Source organism: Meles meles, chromosome 8 (assembly GCF_922984935.1).
Source record: "Meles meles chromosome 8, mMelMel3.1 paternal haplotype, whole genome shotgun sequence".
Classification (NCBI taxonomy): domain Eukaryota; kingdom Metazoa; phylum Chordata; class Mammalia; order Carnivora; family Mustelidae; genus Meles; species Meles meles.
In genome coordinates, this window is record NC_060073.1 from 16,056,097 (window position 1) to 16,073,890 (window position 17,794).

Here is a 17,794-nt window from a genome sequence, read left to right on the forward strand (position 1 = left end):
GTCTTTGGGATTATAATTACATAAATATTCCAAAGACCTATAAAGTTTCACATTGTCATTTAAGTTTGTACTGTGCTCCTCTGAACCGAATTGTCTTCAGGAATAGGCATAAAATAACGGGACGATTCCTGGGACCTATATACTCTTATTAGCTTTTGCAAGAATATAAAAACCCATGTTGCTTATTTTCCCTCTGAGCTATCATTAAGGAGCTATATCGGCTTTCAAAATTCTCAGGCTGCTTCCCTGAGGGATGAAGATCCACTTCTTGCACCACTGAGTCTTCGTGAATATGGGAAGGCAAGTCCCTTATAAACTGTAGAAAGTTTAGGACATTGGAAAATATTTCCAGAGAATTCATCTGGATTTATTTGAATTCTAGGTTTGTAACTCTCTGCATTTGACTTCAGGTTTTGGTACTAGAGACAAACTGGCAGAGTGAGTATCTGAGAATGAAATGCTTCCTGATGCAGCCCCAAATCTAACCAGACAGCCACTCAGATCTTATGGTCAGTGAATTACCCTTGTCACCTTGGTTTGGGAAGGGTCCCACCACACATGTGCTAGGCTAATTATGTGGGTTTTTTAAATATTTATTTCCTATAATTTCACTCTAAAGCATATAATTTCTCTTGCAGCATATGAGAATTTGATTACTCTAAAGAAGTTTTAGCATGCCTTAGTTTCAATGGCACATTTGCTACAAGCAAAATCCTGTCTTTTGTGGAGCAAAACAGTAGAGTTAGATAAACAATCCTCAAGTAGGAAGTGAATTTCATTGTTTCCCCAATTTTCAATATAAGCAGTCCTGTCTATTCCTATTTTAAAAAGACCAGTTTGGGTGCCTGTGTGGCTCACTTGGTTAAATGACTGGCTTAGGGTCAGGTCATGGTACCTGGGTCCTAGGATCGAGTCCCATATGGCTCTCTGCTCTGCTGAGAGCCTGCTTCTCCCTCTCCCTCTACTGCTTCCCTCCTTGTTCTCCCTCTCTCTCACTCTCTTTCTCTCTTTGTGTCAAATAAATACATAAAATCTTTTTGTAAAAGACCAGCAAATGCTTTAATATGTACAATAAAAAATTCTAATATTTCAAATCATCTGTATTCCTAAAACAGAGAATTTCTTCTGAGTCAAACATGATAAGTTTGTAGCACTCTACATTCTGTTATAATAAAGGAAAACTTGAGTATGTGGGAGAAACCTTGTTTAAATATGACAGGTTCTTTTCCTTCATAAATAGTATAATCCAAAATGTACACATAATGCAGAATCCTAAATACATGTTTCAGAATGAAAGAAGCCAAAGTGAAGGTGCCCCCTTTTGTATGATTTCAACTAGATTTCTTCCTCCACTTACAAGGGAGTTATGTCCCAGTAAACCCAATATAAGCAGAAAATATCATTTTTAAGACTCTTAGTTTTTATTCTTATAGATTTTATTATTTATTTGAAAGTGAGTGAGAGAGTATGTGTGAGAGAGAGAGACATCACAAGCAGGGTGGAGGGCAGGGGGAGGGGAGAAGCAGACTTCCCCTGAGTGGGGAACCAGATGTGGAACTTGATCCCAGGACCCTGGGATCATGACCTGAGCCTAAAGCAGCTGCTTAACTGACTGAGTCACCCTCGTTCAAGTTAAAAATGCATGAAATCTTCCCGACCTACCAAAACTCATAGTTAGCCTAGCCTACCATAAGTGTGCTCAGAACACTTACATTTTTAGCCTCAGTTGGGCAATGTCATCGATTATGAAGCCTATTTTGTATGAAAGCATTATCTCAAGCAATTTATTAAATAGTCTAGGGCACATGGAAATCAGAATGGCTACATGGGTACACATGTTTGTAAGTGTATTGATTGTTGACCCTCGTGATTGCTTGGCTGACTGGGAGTTGGGCCTCGCTGCCCCTGCCCAGCATCACAAGAGAGGATTGTACTGCTTATCACTAATGTGGGGGAAGACCCGAATTCAAAATTGAAAGTACAGTTTCTATGGCATGTATATCACTTTTACACCACCGTATTGTCAGAAAATACAAGTTAAAGGATTTTGAGTGCGGGGCCATCTATACATGACATTCTGGAAAAGACAAAACTATGGAAACAGCAAAAAGATCAGTCCCTGGATGGTAAGGATTAGGGAGGATGAACAGGTCGGGCACAGAGGATTTTTAGGGTAGGGAAACTCTTCTCTACGTCTCTGAATTTTGGAGAGTGAAGTCATACATATCAAAATCCTCAGAATGTACAACACTAAGGATGAATCCTGATGTAAACTGAATTTGGGGTGATCGTGGTGTTTTGTTGCGGCTTCCTTTGATTCAACACATGTAGCACTCTGGAGAGAGAGGTTGTCCCAGTGAAGGGAGACAGGGTGTATGGAATCTCTGTAGTTTCCACTCTATTGTGTTCTGAAATTAAACTGTTTTAGAAAATAAAGTTTATTAATCACAAAAAGTCACTGTAGCACAATACCTAAAGGAAGTTATCTTGTAAGAAAATGAAGTGTCTTCTGAAAAAGTTTGTCTAGTGAAAACAGAAAATGTTTTAAAACCTTACAACTTTAGTGTAAGACCTTTTGCTCATGTTTTATAGCATGTAAAATAAGATCTTCTAAGAACATAGCAATTGTGACAGAGAAGGGACTGGATAGTGGAATTTTATGAGATGGAAGATAGTTACAATGATGAGTTTTATTTATTTATTTAAGATTTTATTTATTTGAGAGTGCACACTGGAGAGTGGGGGGGCGGGCAGAGAGAGAGGGAGAGTAGCCAACTCCCTTTTGATCAGAGAGTGGGACCCTGGGCTTGATCCCAAGTCCCAGAGATCATGACCTGAGCTGAAGGCAGAGTTTTAACTGACTGAACCACTCAGGTGTCCCTGAAATTGTTTTGGGTTATAAACATGCAATGCAGGAACTAGAGGCATTCTGAAGGCACTGTGCAAGGAAGCAGGAATAGCAGGAAAAGGTAATGTGGGAGAAAAATTAAACAGTTGTTTTTTCTTTCCTTTTTTTTTTTTTTGGTGTTTAGAGATTAAATTTTATTCCTTCTACATCATAACACAGGACATATAGGTTTATATATTTAAGAGATAATCATATATAAACTTTTTTTTATATTTTCAGTGTTCCAAGAGTCATGGTTTATGCACCACACCCAGTGCTCTATGCAATATGTACCCTCCTTATACCTACCACCAGACTAAATCATCCCCCAAGCCCCGCCTTCCAAAACCCTCAGTTTGTTTCTCAGAGTCCACAGTCTCTCAAGATTCATTTCCCCCTCCAATTTACCCCAATTCACTTTTCCTTTCCTTTTCCTAATGTTCTCCATGTTATTTCTTATGCTCCTTAAGTAAGTGAAACCATGAGATAATTAACTTCTCTGCTTGACTTATTTCACTTAGCATAATCTCCTCCAGCCCCATCCTGTTGATACAAAAGTTGGGTATCCATCATTTAAGATGGGGTCATAGTATTCCATTGTATATATGGCCATATCTTCTTTATCCATTTATCTGTTGAAGGTCATCTTGGTTCTTCCCACAGTGTGGTGATTGTGGCCATTGCTGCTAGGAATTGGGATACAGTACTTTTATAATAAAGAAAAACTGGACAAACTGCCTTCTCAGCAGCTACTAATAAGGAAGTGAATTTGTTTTTTTTTTTTCCTTAAGATTGTATTTTTATTTATTTGACAGAGAGAGAAACAGAGAGGGAACAGAAGCAGGATGAGTGGGAGAGGGAGAGGCAGGCTTCCCGCGAGTAGGGAGGCTGATGTGGGGCTCGATCCCAGGACCCTGGGATCATGACCTGACCTGAGCCAGACACTTAATGACTGAGCCACCCAGGCACCCCATAATAGAGAAGCAGAACTATTGCAAGATTTATGTTTGGAAAATACATCGTAAGACATTTGTCAGTCTAAAGTTTGAAAGGGCATATGCTTAAAATGACCAACTTTGTTACCAGAGTAAAGATCATCTTCATGTGTAGAATGGGTAGATCAATAAATGGGTAGAACAATATCATGGAATTAGCAATCAGATTAAAAGTCACAAATGGCAGGGTGCCTGGGTGGCTCAATGTGTTAAAGCCTCTGCCTTTGGCTCAGGTCATAATCCCAGGGTCCCAACCCTGCATCAGGTTCTCTGCTCAGCAGGGAGCCTGCTTCCTTTTATCTCTCTGCCTGCCTCTCTGCCTACTTGTGATCTCTCTCTGCCAAATAAATAAATAAAATCTTAAAAAAAAAAAAAAAGAGTCACAAATGACCAGTACACCTTTTGGCCTTTTCATACTTCTTTAAAATGACCACCTTTGGAAAGTAATCACTATCTTTATCTATAAAACGAATGAAGTTTACCTAGTGTTTGAATTTGTAGAAAATCAGTAATGCAGATTTTACTCTTCAGTGTCTGTTTTTCTCAGTATGATCATGAGACTCTTTCTTTATGATTTATCTATTTCCTGATTATTTTCAATGATCAGGGTTATCTCACTGCATGGATATGTGACAACTGACCCATTCCTTCATTGCTAAACATTCAGGCATTTCGTATGCAAGGATATCATGAGTACAGTTGCTTGGAATATTTTGAAACATGTCTTTTGTTGACTATACATCATCTATTGATACACGCTTTATACAAAACATACAGGTAACTCCTAGGGCATGAAAAAATTGTACCTGAAAGCATGAAAAAGATAGAATAGTCAAAATGCAGTTGTATTTGTTTTTTATTTTATTTTTATTTTTTAAAGATTTATTTTATTTACTTATTTGAAGGAGAGAGGGAGAGACCACAAGAAGGGAAGTGGCAGGCAGAGGAAAAGGCAGAAGCAGGCTTCCCGCAGAGCAGGGAGACCTATGGCAGGCTGGATCCCAGGACACTGAGAACCTGAGCTGAGCTGAAGGCAGACACTTAACTAACTGAGACACCCAGGCACTCAAAATGCAGTAGTGTTGAAAGCGGCCAGATACATAAAAAACAGTACACTCATCAGCTGTTGAGTATGAGTTATTTAAAATAATTCATCCTGTTTTATGCCACAAGTACATTCTCAACAAGTGTCAAAATATCTGAGTCATTCAGAGCAATATATCTAATGACAATGCAGATAAGGTATGAAACAATAATAAAAGGGTAAATTTCAATTGCAAATGTATGTTAATTTAGAAACATTTTTAATAAAAAGGGAAAGGAAATTGAAATAGAATTTAGAGAATAATTAAAAATAAAGTTAAAAAATAAAGTTAATGCAAACACTATTTATCAAAAAATATGCCAATGCTTAGAGGTAAATCCCTAGTTTGTCTTCAAGCACAAAATACAGCATTACATCATTAGAACATTTGATACCATCTAATTCTTACTCCATTTGAGATTACCCAGAGCAGTAGGTGATGAATATCAATGTTGGATCATTAAATTCTCCACCTGAAACTAATATTACACTTTATGTTAACTAACTGGAATTTTAATAGAAACTTGGAAAAAAAAAACACCTTAACTTTAAAAATGCTGAAAATATTCCCCATAAATAAATAAATAAATACTAAATAAATTTTAAAAAAATGAAACATCAGTTGTTGTTGAGGTTGCAGAGAAATGGGATCATACATTGCTGGTGGAAATGTAACATAGCACCATTATTTTTGAAAACCCTTTGTCAGTTTCCTAAAATGCTAGCATACACTTATCTTATAACACAGCAATTCCACTCTTAGGTATCAACCCAAGAGAAATGATAATTTATGTCTACCCTACGTCTTCTACATGAGTGCTCACAGAGCATAATTCACTGTGGTCCTTACGTGGACATGATACAAATGTTCATCAGCTAGTGAATAAGTATTCAAAAATGTTGTAGACCCATACAGTGGGATACTATTCTTTCTAAGGGGAACAAACTATTAATAATACAATGTGATAAACCTCTAAAACAGTACAGGAAAGGAAGAAGATACTATCATCTTTTAAAAGTATTGTTTTTAAAAATTCTATTTCTCTCCTGGTTATGTCACATGGTATCATAAATGGATCAAGGGAAAAATTGAGGTGTCCTTGAGATTCCCTAGATCTCTGACCAAAGCTCTGTGGATTCATTATGTCCCAACAGTAGCTGTCAATATGCATAAAACTTAGATCCTTGGTTCCATTCTGTACCCATAAATGAAAATTCTCATGGTAAATGTATTGGATTCCTCTCACATTAGCCGTTTACCTTCTTTTTTATTTTACTTATTTTTAAAAAGATTTTACATTTTTATCTGTCAGCAAGAGACACAGCAAGAGAGAGAACACAAGTAGGGGAAGCGGGAGAGGAAGAAGCAGGCTTCCCGTGAAGCAGGAGGCCCAATGCAAGGCTTGATCCTAGGACCTGGCATACCCTTAATGACTGAGCCACCCAGGTCCCCTTACCCAACATTTTTAATCTCATCCCCTCTACTTCTTCTTCCCTTAGTAGCTGTCCGGTCTCTTCAGAGATGATTCTCTCTTTTCCATCTTTGCTACCTTATCATGTGGGAACACGTGTCTGTTATGTCACTGCTTCCAACCCAGAAAATTGGCATTTATATTTTTCTCTGAACGGTAATGGGTTTACTTGTGCAATGTGAATCCTTAGACTTGAAGAACAAAGGAAACAGTATTCTAACAGACAATTCTGATTCCATTGCTCACACCCCAGTAACTTTGGGTAATGACCCAATGTCCTTGGAATCACCTAACTTTAAGTAAACATTTGTTGTATTTAGAATTCATCATAAGTTGACCAGAGTACACTCTTTTGATCTTAGAATTCATAGTGATAGATGGGCTTCCATATCTTTATGTCAGATCAAACATGCATGCCATCGATTCTGAACCTGTCATGTTTTCATTGTGAGGTTTATACCAATTGGCTTCAAGTCCACGGGCCTTCTTGAATTACTTAATCTGCACATTTTGGATAAGCAAATGACTCAAAAGAGGTTGTATTTTGTTCTTGTTTTTGTTTTTTTTTAAGCAATACTAGGGTGGCCAAAATATGGTACATCATCATCAACAGATGCGGGTGAGGATGTGAAACAAGAACTCTCATTCATTGCTGAAGGGAAAGCAAAATGGTGCCGCCAATTGGGAAGACACTTTGTCAGTTTTTTATAGAACTTAAACAGTTTAGCAATCCCACTCCTTGTCATTTACCCAAAGGAGTTAAAAACTTATGTCTACAAAAAACCCTGCACACACATGTTTAAGTGCATCATTATTCATAATTGTCCATACAACTGGAAGCAGTCAAGACATCCTTCAGTAGATGAGGATAGACAAACTGCAACATCAGACAGTGGAGTATTATTCACTGCCAAGAGAAATGAGCTCCAGGCCATGCAAAGGGATGAAGAACCTTCCAATGTGTTCCCCATGGTACTTGGCATGCAGCTCTATCACAGATATGAGACTCTTCTTATCTTCCCTGTTACTAACTTTCTAGTTTCATGTCTTACTAAGTAGACTTTTAGGAGCTCAGTGTCCAGCTTATAACCCGACACACAGAAGAAGCTAAATTATTGAATGAAGAGATGAGCCAATAGCCAGAGGCATATTAAAAGATTGTGTTTTCTGCATACTCTTGTTCACCCTTCGTCTTTGTTATACAACCTCTCCTAAGAATAATCTTACCCTAACATATGCCTATTCACTCTCATGATTCCCTTTCCTCCTTTGGGTCCATTTTTGATATTTTCATCTAGGAAATCTTCCTGACCTCCCGGTCTTTGTTGTGTGTCCCTCAAACATGCTTTCATTGCCCCCCTGTGCTACCACTACCTTCCCATTTATAACATGGTCTTATCATATTCTGCTCCCCTCTGGGTATCTCTCAGTGGATCTGAAGCTTTTTGATTGCAAGACATTTGTTCAGCTCTATTCACCACTGAAGGCTCAGCAACCTTCAATGTGTCTGATATATTTTTTGTCTAGAAATATTTATTGATAGATGAATGAGGAATATTATACACACACATACACAAACACACATATATAAAATGTAATATATTTATACTAAAGTTGTTTTCTATATATGTGGAGCCACATATTTTTATAACTTTTCATAATGAAATGTTACCTAGAAATAATCTAATTGAGAGAAAAATGTCATGAACAGCTCACATTCATATGATGATGAAATCTTGGTAAAAGCAGGTAAATATCAATGTAAGATATTGGCTCCATTGAGAATCTCATTTTCAATCTTTGTAAATACATAATTTAATCAGGAGTTCAAAAAATTTGTGGTTTCCTGAAGAGATGTCGCTAGAAATCTCAGTCTGAATCATAGAAAAGCAGGAAATAAAGGCCATTGTCTCCACTATTATTTCTTTGGTTTAAATTTTCTTGACGTTATTCACCTTCCTTCATGCCATTGTTCACTCATTCAACATTTATTGTGCCTGAGACATTGTGCTGACTTGTAGAAACTATTTTTAACAAATAGTCAAGTACTCTACGGAGTGTGACTTTATTTAATAGAAATTCCTCTCAGATAATAAGATGCTCATTAATTTGAGTCATGATTCTTTGTAAGGGGTTAGCAGCCTAAGAAGGGTAACATGAACAATACACTATGACTCTGAAATCTACAATGGAATTTGGAAAGTTGGGGTAATCTTCATTATCCCTCAGTGGTTAAAGGACTCTTCACTTTTACAATAATATGGTCATTTTATACTCTAATTTTATAGGAAGCATGTTGTATCATCAATACTGGTATATAAAAATGAGCAGAATTCTTAATAAAATATATTAGATTTTATAGATAGTGAATATATGGATAGTAAATATTCATAGTGAATATGAAAATATATATGCCTATACTACACGTTGTATATATACACATATATGTATGTATATATGTAAAAAGCTATGGTAATTTTTTTCTTTCTTGCACGTATTTTTGCTCCACTCATTTCAGAAGTTAGCATTCATAGTAGTTTATTATTTCTTTCTTTGGTAAGCATTCCTTTCTCAGAGCTTCCAAAACGTCCTTTTGACCTTTGTTTTCATTGAATCAGTGCTGAGCTCCAGGCATATTTATTTCTCACTTGAAATAACTCTTCTACTACACAATTTCCTAATGGTATTTTTCATCTGGTCATTTCTAAAGGTATAGATTAAGGGGTTTAACATCGGTGTTATCATAGTGTAGAACACTGCGACTGCTTTATCAATAGATAAAGTAATAGCAGGTCTCACGTACTCAAATATACAGGGCACAAAGAATAGGATAACTACTGTGATGTGGGAGACACAGGTGGAGAGGGCTTTACGCTTTGTCTCCAAGCTGTGGTTCCTTAGGGAATGCAGAATGACCACATAGGAGATGATCAAGAGGAGGAAGAGGAACACACAAATGAAACCACTGTTGGCAGCAACGAAGAGGCCTAGCGTGTGTGTAAACACACAAATGAAACCACTGTTGGCAGCAACGAAGAGGCCTAGCGTGTGTGTATCAGTGCAGGCAAGATTGAGCAAAGGATTCAGATTACACATAAAGTGATCTATGACATTAGGGCCACAGAAAGGTAAAGGGATGATAAAGAGGGTCTGTATGGCTGCATGAAGAAAGCCTCCCACCCACACCACTCCCATTAACAGGCCACACACACGCCGATTCATGATGGTCGTGTAATGCAATGGCTTGCAGATGGCCACATAGTGGTCATAGGCCATCACAGTAAGTAGGATGACATCAGCCCTCCAAAGAAATGTTCCCCAAAGATTTGGATTATACATGCATTGAATGTGGTGGTCTTCTTTTCACGGAGTGAATCTATGATCAGTTTAGGGGTATTAACAGAAGAATAGCAGGCATCAATGAAAGAGAGATAGGCCAGGAAATAGTACATGGGAGACCCCAATAATGGGCTGGTAATGATAGTGAGCACGGTGAGCATATTCCCTACCTCAGAGATGATGTAAATCACCAAAAAGACAACAAATATGATTTTCTGCATCTTTGGATTCTCTGTGAGTCCCAGTAGAACAAACTCTGTCACGTTGTTTCTGTTCTCCATTATGTCATATTATGAATAATTGCATTACCTGAAAAAATTCCTTTTTATTAATGTAACCTTGAATGTATTAAGCTTTTTCATATAGTAAGCAATACATACCTAGATTCTATTGAATTGTGAATTCTCATATGGTATTCTGAGATAGAAAATAAATTATGAGTTCTTTAAGATCACATAAATTTTTTACTACTTGAAATTTCTGTTGAGTATGGCCATGGGGAACTTTTTAAACACACAGGCTGGAGATCATTTGTGCACACTTCATCATCTGAGGTGATTAGTTATGTAGCAGGAAGCAGCCAATTGAATACATATTGACAGCTAAGTTAGAAAAGGGAGGTATTTTATGATATAAAAGCTGTGAATGCAAGGTTAGGAATTTTCCCGTTATCTTTAGGAAATGGGAAACCATGAAAAAACAGTGAGAATATACATGGGAAAGTGAAAGGGAATTTGGGGATAGGAGATAATAATATGAGAGATAATAAGGGATATAATTTTAATGAAGATTTTCATGTGTGTTGGATGAAGTGGGGTGAGGTTCAGTAAGGGGTTGGAAGCCAGAGACAGAAATCCCAGTTAAGAGATTATTTATAATACTTGACATAGGATTAACAATGTATTGGTTGTGGGTATGTAAAATATACAAAAGATACTATAAAAATAATTAATAATGCTATTGTTTATATAAAATAATATATTTGGTGGGGCGCCTGGGTGGCTCAGTGGGTTAAAGCCTCTACCCTCAGCAGGGCAGATCTGAGGGTCCTGGGATCGAGCCCCGCATTGGGTTCTCTGCTCACAGTGAGCCTGCTTCCTCCTCTCTCTCTCTGTCTGTCTCTCTGCCTACTTGAAATCTCTGTCTGTCAAATAAATAAATAAAATCTTTAAAAAAATAATAATAATATATTTGCTAATTATATATATATATAGAGAGAGAGAGAGACTTAAATAATTGATTAATATGTTCATGGCATAATAGCAAGTGTTGTATATATAGGATCTCATTGAATACTGATAACATCCCATTTGTTTGGTATTATTCCATCCATATTGAGATTAGGAATCAGTGTCAGAGAATTAGTTTGATGGTAATAATAACAATAACAATATTTACTAAAATTGAATATTTAGTGGCCTTCAGATTTTTTGCAGACTTTTGCTGATTTAATCCCCACCACAAACCTGTAAGATAACTCCAGCTCTTGTTTTAACAATTATTTCATATGTTAAGTAATAGAAACATAGAGGAGGTAAAGATCCTGCCACGATCAAGATGCTAATAAAGATCAAGAACTAAGATTAGTTCAGATTATACTTCTTCATGGTTTTCCTTCAAATTATTACCCATGTGCTATATTGTTATAATTAACAACATTGAACTAATAATATTTTTCTTATATGACCACAATAACTGTAATCACTTTATTACTACTTTTGAGGCCAGTGTCTATAACCCAATTTCATTAGGACATACACACACAGACACACACACACACACATACACAAACACTTCAACTCCCAGTTATCAAATTTAAAAAAAAAATCAAAACTAAGAAAATCAAATAAAAATAAAAAATATTTTACTGTGTTCCTTGAAAGCTCTTTTTATCTTGACTTCTACTTCAGACCTAGTTCTCCCTAGTATAATCAACCTCCAAAGCAAAACTTCTGTTTTTGTTTTTTCATTTTTGGGTTTTTTTTTTTTAGTTTTCAATAAAGCTTTCAAACCATCTGTTAAATGTTGAAAAGGATTTATACTGTGATTAAGTGCTTTGGTCTGAAAATCAAAAAGACAAGGTTAGAATTCTGGTTTTCCACTAGCATCTGCTTTAATCTATAGTAACTTTCCAACACATTACATCCTTGTTTTCTAATCTATACAGCAAGATTAACCATTTCCATTCCAAAGTTTTTTATGAGAATTGTTTAAGGAAAACTATTTAAACACATTACTACCATGTCATATGTAGAGAGGACTTTCATCTATTTTGTAACTGTGTAAGGCATCTACGTTATAGGAATTATTGATATTTTGAGTGATAATTAAGCAATCATTTAGTTGTGAAAGAATATCAGGAAGAATCCTCTCCAATTCTACTTTTAAAGAAGGCATGCAGACTCAATTATCCATAGCCTTTGTTACCAGAAAGAATTCTCCATTCATGCTTGGATAACACAGCTGATGCTATGCGTCCTTTATTATTCATACTATGCCTCTTCTATGTGAGAAGTGATTTCCATTGTGTTTTCATTCTCATGATTAGTCTAGATTATTAAACTAGCTGTCTCATTGCAAAAGCATGCTGTTTGGTGACAAAGAGCAGGGTCCAACTATTGGCTTCAATTCCTTGAGTTTCAAATTTTTTTTCTGTCACATTAAGTGAATGATATTTACCAAATATCTTTTCAAGAAATGGGGCAAGGATCGAATACTTGAATACTATATTTGAAGGGACTGAAACAATGATTAATATATATGGGAGGCAACAATACTTAAGATGCATCAGCAATATTGAAGACTTACCTTACAGACTTAGAAGATCTTAATGATGTCTGGAGGTGTTCAGAAATAACCCCATCTTCAAACTGACCTCCTCTCAGATAAGTGACTTTCAATATGAAAGATAAGACACACCCAGTAAGAGACTGATCAAATAATTTGATACCAAATCAAGTTTTTAAGAAAGTGTTTTTATCAACCAAAAGCTTCCCTTCTAGCCTAAAGCCTCAAAAAGTTTTTACAGAACATTTGGGATTTCAATTTAGAATGGATTATTTTGGAAAAAATACAGAGACATCATCTACAGATGGTTCTGGTCCCATGGGGAAGAGGCAAGATGTATGGAGTAAGCACATTTAAATGGGTCATTCTGAGCATATGAATCCTGCTCTGTAAATGGAATCAACAAAAATCATATTCACCTTACAGTGCATGCATATTTAAAGAGTTTTCCATAGGTTCAAGGACCTTGTCATGGTTTTGTTACTTTGTCTCCCAGGAATTAATTATCTCCTCTGACAGAAAGGATTTGTCTCAGAAACCATGGTGAAGAGACATGTTTGAAAAACATCCAGTTTTGAATAGGGAATTGCATGTCCTGTATTTGGAATCCAAACACATAGGAATACCCTTTCTCTAAATGAACCTGAGCTTCTAAGAAAGCAGAATGTTAGGCAAGTAGAAAAATGGCATAGTTCCAGTGTGGTGACCTGTGATGTAGCTACCTATTGATTCATGTCACAGAGAGAACTTCTGCCTCCTCAGCAATAATACAACTTCCCTGGAACCTGCTATAGATTGCTTGAGAGCTAGAGCAGTGAGGGCATGGAATCAATGGCTGGCATTTTAAGGTTCTTGACTCCAAAAGCTGTTTTGTTTGTTTGTTTTCACAATCACTAGGAGACAAGAAGTAAAAACAAACTCTAAGAAGCTCCCAACTAGTTATCTTTGGGATTCATGGTTTGTTCAGCATGGATTACTAGGCACCATTAAAACTGTGGAGGCAGATCAAAACACAAGATGAGTCCCAATTGTTCTATAATGTTGTCACTTAGTACTTTTGTTTCCTTTGTTTTTTTCCCTTTCCTTGAGTTGTTTCCTTTCCTTCCTTCATTTTCTCTAGGAGACTTGTGGTGATGTATTGTTGTGGTTTACATGTGTTTTCTCTGATGACTAATGATGTTGAGATTTTCTTTCATCTTATTATTATCCATTTGTATATCTTCTTTTGTACATTTTTGTTCAAGTAGTTTGCATAATATTTAAACCTAAGGGGTTCTGGTTTCCTTTATTACTAAGTTCTAAATGTTCTTTACATATAATACAGGTATTTGTCAAATATATGTTATGTATGTCTACAAAATTTTCACCTGATCCATGGATGGCCTCTTCATTTTTCAAAATGGTGTTACCTGATAAGCACTGACTTTTAAAACTTTGACTAATTCCAATTTAAAAAATTTTTTCTTGTGGCCATGATTATTTTGCATCTGATGGATATTGGTCTACTCATGAGGTAAAAAAAAAAAAATTTCCCCACATGACAGTGATGGTTCATAATCCCCGTGATCTTGTCCCTGCCTTCTTATTCACATCTTCCTCTTTTCTTTCTCAGAGTCAATTATCCAATGAAATTTTTCAAATTAAGGGTGTGCTTCCTTTGAAAATAGTGATGAACACCAAACCTTTCTTACTGCTTTTTTCATCTCTGAATTTCTTAGAGTATAGATTAAGGGATTGAACATAGGAGCAATGATGGTGTAAAATAGAGCAAATATTTTGTCCTCAGGAAAAGTAGTAGGTGGTCTAAGGTAGATAAAGATTGCAGGCCCAAAAAATAAGATGACCACAGTGACATGAGACCAACAGGTGGAGAGGGCTTTGCATCTTCCCTCAGCTGAGAGATTTCTTAAAGTGAACAATATTATCCCATAAGAAACAAATAAGACAATAAAGGTTACTAAGGAAATCATACCTGAAAAGGCAACCACAAGGACACCAGTGATGTAGGTATCAGTACAGGCCAACATTAGCAAAGGAAAAACATCACAGAAGTAGTGATAAATTTCATTAGGACCACAGAAGGGCAAACCAATTGCAGTAGAAAACAGAGGTAAGGCATGGATGGCCCCACCAGCCCAAGCAGCTAAGACTAGGAGGTTTCATCTTTTCCTGTTCATGATAATCACATAGTGGAGAGGTTTGCAGATGGCAGCGTAGCGATCGAAGGCCATGGCAGTAAGAATGAAGACCTCAACACCTCCGAAAAAGTGCATGGTAAAGATCTGTAACATGCAATTACTGTAGGAGATGGTTTTTCTTTCCACTAGCAGGTCAGCAATTAACTTGGGTGTAACTGTAGAGGTATAGCAGATGTCCATAGAAGATAAGTGGATGAGGAAGTAGTACATGGGTTGGTGAAAAAGGGAACTGCATCGAATGGAGACAAGGATCAGAAGGTTTCCTGCCAATAGGGCAACATAGCAGAACAAGAAGAGCCCAAAGCAAAATATTTCTATGTTCTGGTCATATGAAAGTCCTAGAAGTATGAATTCTGAGATGTTTCTCTGGTTTTTCATATATTTGGCCTTTGTGAAGGCTTCCAAAGGACTTATATTTCTGAAAGTATAAAAGAAAATTCTAGGTGAATATTAACTGTAGCAAAAGTATATATAAAATGTATTAAAATGTATATTTTCATAATTAGTGTTAAGAATAATTTTATGGAAGTGAGCTGCTTATTCCAATTATACTGTCTTTTGTAAATCTATCATGAAAAATTTATAATGGCAATAATGAGAATAATTACATGTTTTTATCAATATTACTAGGTAATTATTTAAATATGTAAGTATTATTTTGAAAATGCATGTTATTGCTACTATTACTTTTTAATCAGTATTATTATTAATACTTTATAATGGTATTAATATCTTAATACTATGAAATTTATTAATATTCTTATAAATACTTTTGATAAAGAAATACTAATTACAGTATTAATTCTAAAACAAGGAAAGTTTTTTTTTCCCCCATACTTCCCAATTCTTATAACTTACATATAAAATCACCTTCTTTATTTTAAAATGATCTCAGGAAATGGCCTTAATTTTCTAGGGAATGAATCCTGAAGAATTGTGCATTTTTTGAACTACAGAATTATAAGTCATGTTGAACATACTATACTTTCCTACCAGGTCAATTATTGTCAATGGGTGATGTTAAACCATTGGAATTGCTCTAACATTAAAAAGCAAAGAGCAGGAGAAAGCAGTACAGCAAAAGAGGGAATATCAATTAATGACTGAAATCTTGAAAAATATTCAAGAAACCCATTCATTTACTGTGTTTGTATTTCATGAGTTAAATACAATTTCAAAAACACATGCTGTCGTTGATGTTTGTGATAGCAATTAATAAAGGAAAGATAAAATTGTCAAATTGCCCATATATTTTTGAATTTTGCCCTTGTCATGGCTTTGTCAGAAAATTTCATATTGCGATACAATCTAAAGATCAAATGCCAATAAAAGGGGATGATACTGAAAGTAACTTGAAGACACTCTTTCTGATGAGTTAGAACTCAATGATATTTGTCGCAATAAGGAATAAATTAAAAATTAAGGAATTCACAACTTTCTGTCTAATGTATATCTTTTCTTTTTTTAAAAGATTTTATTTATTTATTTGACAGACAGACATCACAAATAGGCAGAGAGGCAGGCGCAGAGAGAGGGGGAAGCAGGCTCCCTGCCGAGCAGAGAGCCCATGTGGGACTCGATCCCAGGATCCTGGGATCCCGACCAGAGACGAAAGCAAAGGCTTTAACCCACTGAGCCAGCCAGGCGCCCCTTTAATGTATATCTTAAGACATCACTTAATCAGTGTGAAATGAGTGTGGGAAAGAAGAAACCACTTCCAAGAGGTATATTACCCACTAAGGTGGGAATATCTGATTCTAGTGGGTTTACAAATCTAGACCACTTTCTATGTTAGTCTGACTCTCAAGTGACAGACGTATTTGGGCCCCCAGATGTCTATTCAAAATACAAAATGTTTTTGATTCAGAATTTTAGTGAGGAATACATGAGCTAATGTGAAATCGCCAGTGACATGTGTGGTTCAAAACTGTCATTTTTCTTTTACAGTCTTTCCTCTCTGGGTGACTACTTTAGGACCACAGATTGTCATGCACACACACAAAGAATCAAGGGAAAAATACAGAAAATAAAAAAGAGCATTCATAATATGGGTACCAAGTATGATCATGATAAACTCCAATTGAAACAACCTGTTACTGAAATTCTGTTAATATCATAATCGCTGGTTATCCTAACCCGTTTCTTTTTTTTTCTTTTTTTTAATATTTTATTTATTTATTTGACAGACAGAGATCACAAGTAGGCAGAGAGGCAGGCAGAGAGAGAGGAAGGGAATCAGGGTCCCTGCTGAACAGAGAGCCTGATGTGGGGCTTGATCCCAGGACGCAGGGATCACGACCCGAGCCGAAGGCAGAGTCTTTAACCCACTGAGCCATACAGGTGCCTCTATCCTAACCTGTTTCTTATTGCTAATCACTATTCCAATTTTTACTCTACAAAAAGGTATGCAAATGCTTACTTTTGATATTATCGAATAACAATTATGTGTACCTTTGGATTTTGCTGTTTATGAATGAATAGAACCTGTCATATTTATAGAAGAGTATGTACTACACATTCAAACTTTCCCTTAGTGTAACAGGATGTAGGGTGCTATAAACTTACCAATATTGACTCAGATGAAACTACTCTATTTTAGGAAGGCAAATGAAATATAAAAAATTTGAAATATAAAAAATTCTGTTATAGTACACATTCAAGCATAAAATTGTCTGTTTCTTAATCAGAATATGGAAAACAGCCTTTTTTCAAGAGTTGGAGAAACAATGAAATTCACTGCCTACTTGAAGATGGTTTATCTAACTCTACATCTTTTGCTCCACAAAAGGCAAAATTTTGCTTATAGCTAATGTGCCATTTAAACTCAAGTGTGCCCAAACATTTTTATAGTAATCAAATTGTCATATGCTTCAAAAGACATCATATGCTTTCAAATGAAATTATATAGAAGTGAAATAAGGAGAATGCAATTATTCTTGCACATATATGGTGGGACCCTTCACAAACCAAGGTGACTAAGGTAATTGACTAACCATAAGATCCGAGTGGCTGTCTGGTCACATTTGGGGCTG

At 36.1% G+C, this 17,794-nt stretch overlaps 2 pseudogenes; both read right to left on the bottom strand.

The window, feature by feature from the left end:
* Positions 1-9,075: 9,075 nt before the first annotated feature.
* Positions 9,076-10,058, bottom strand: LOC123949505 (annotated as a pseudogene).
* A 4,146-nt stretch (positions 10,059-14,204) lies between these two features.
* On the bottom strand, positions 14,205-15,140 carry LOC123948623 (annotated as a pseudogene).
* Between the last annotated feature and the right edge of the window lie 2,654 nt (positions 15,141-17,794).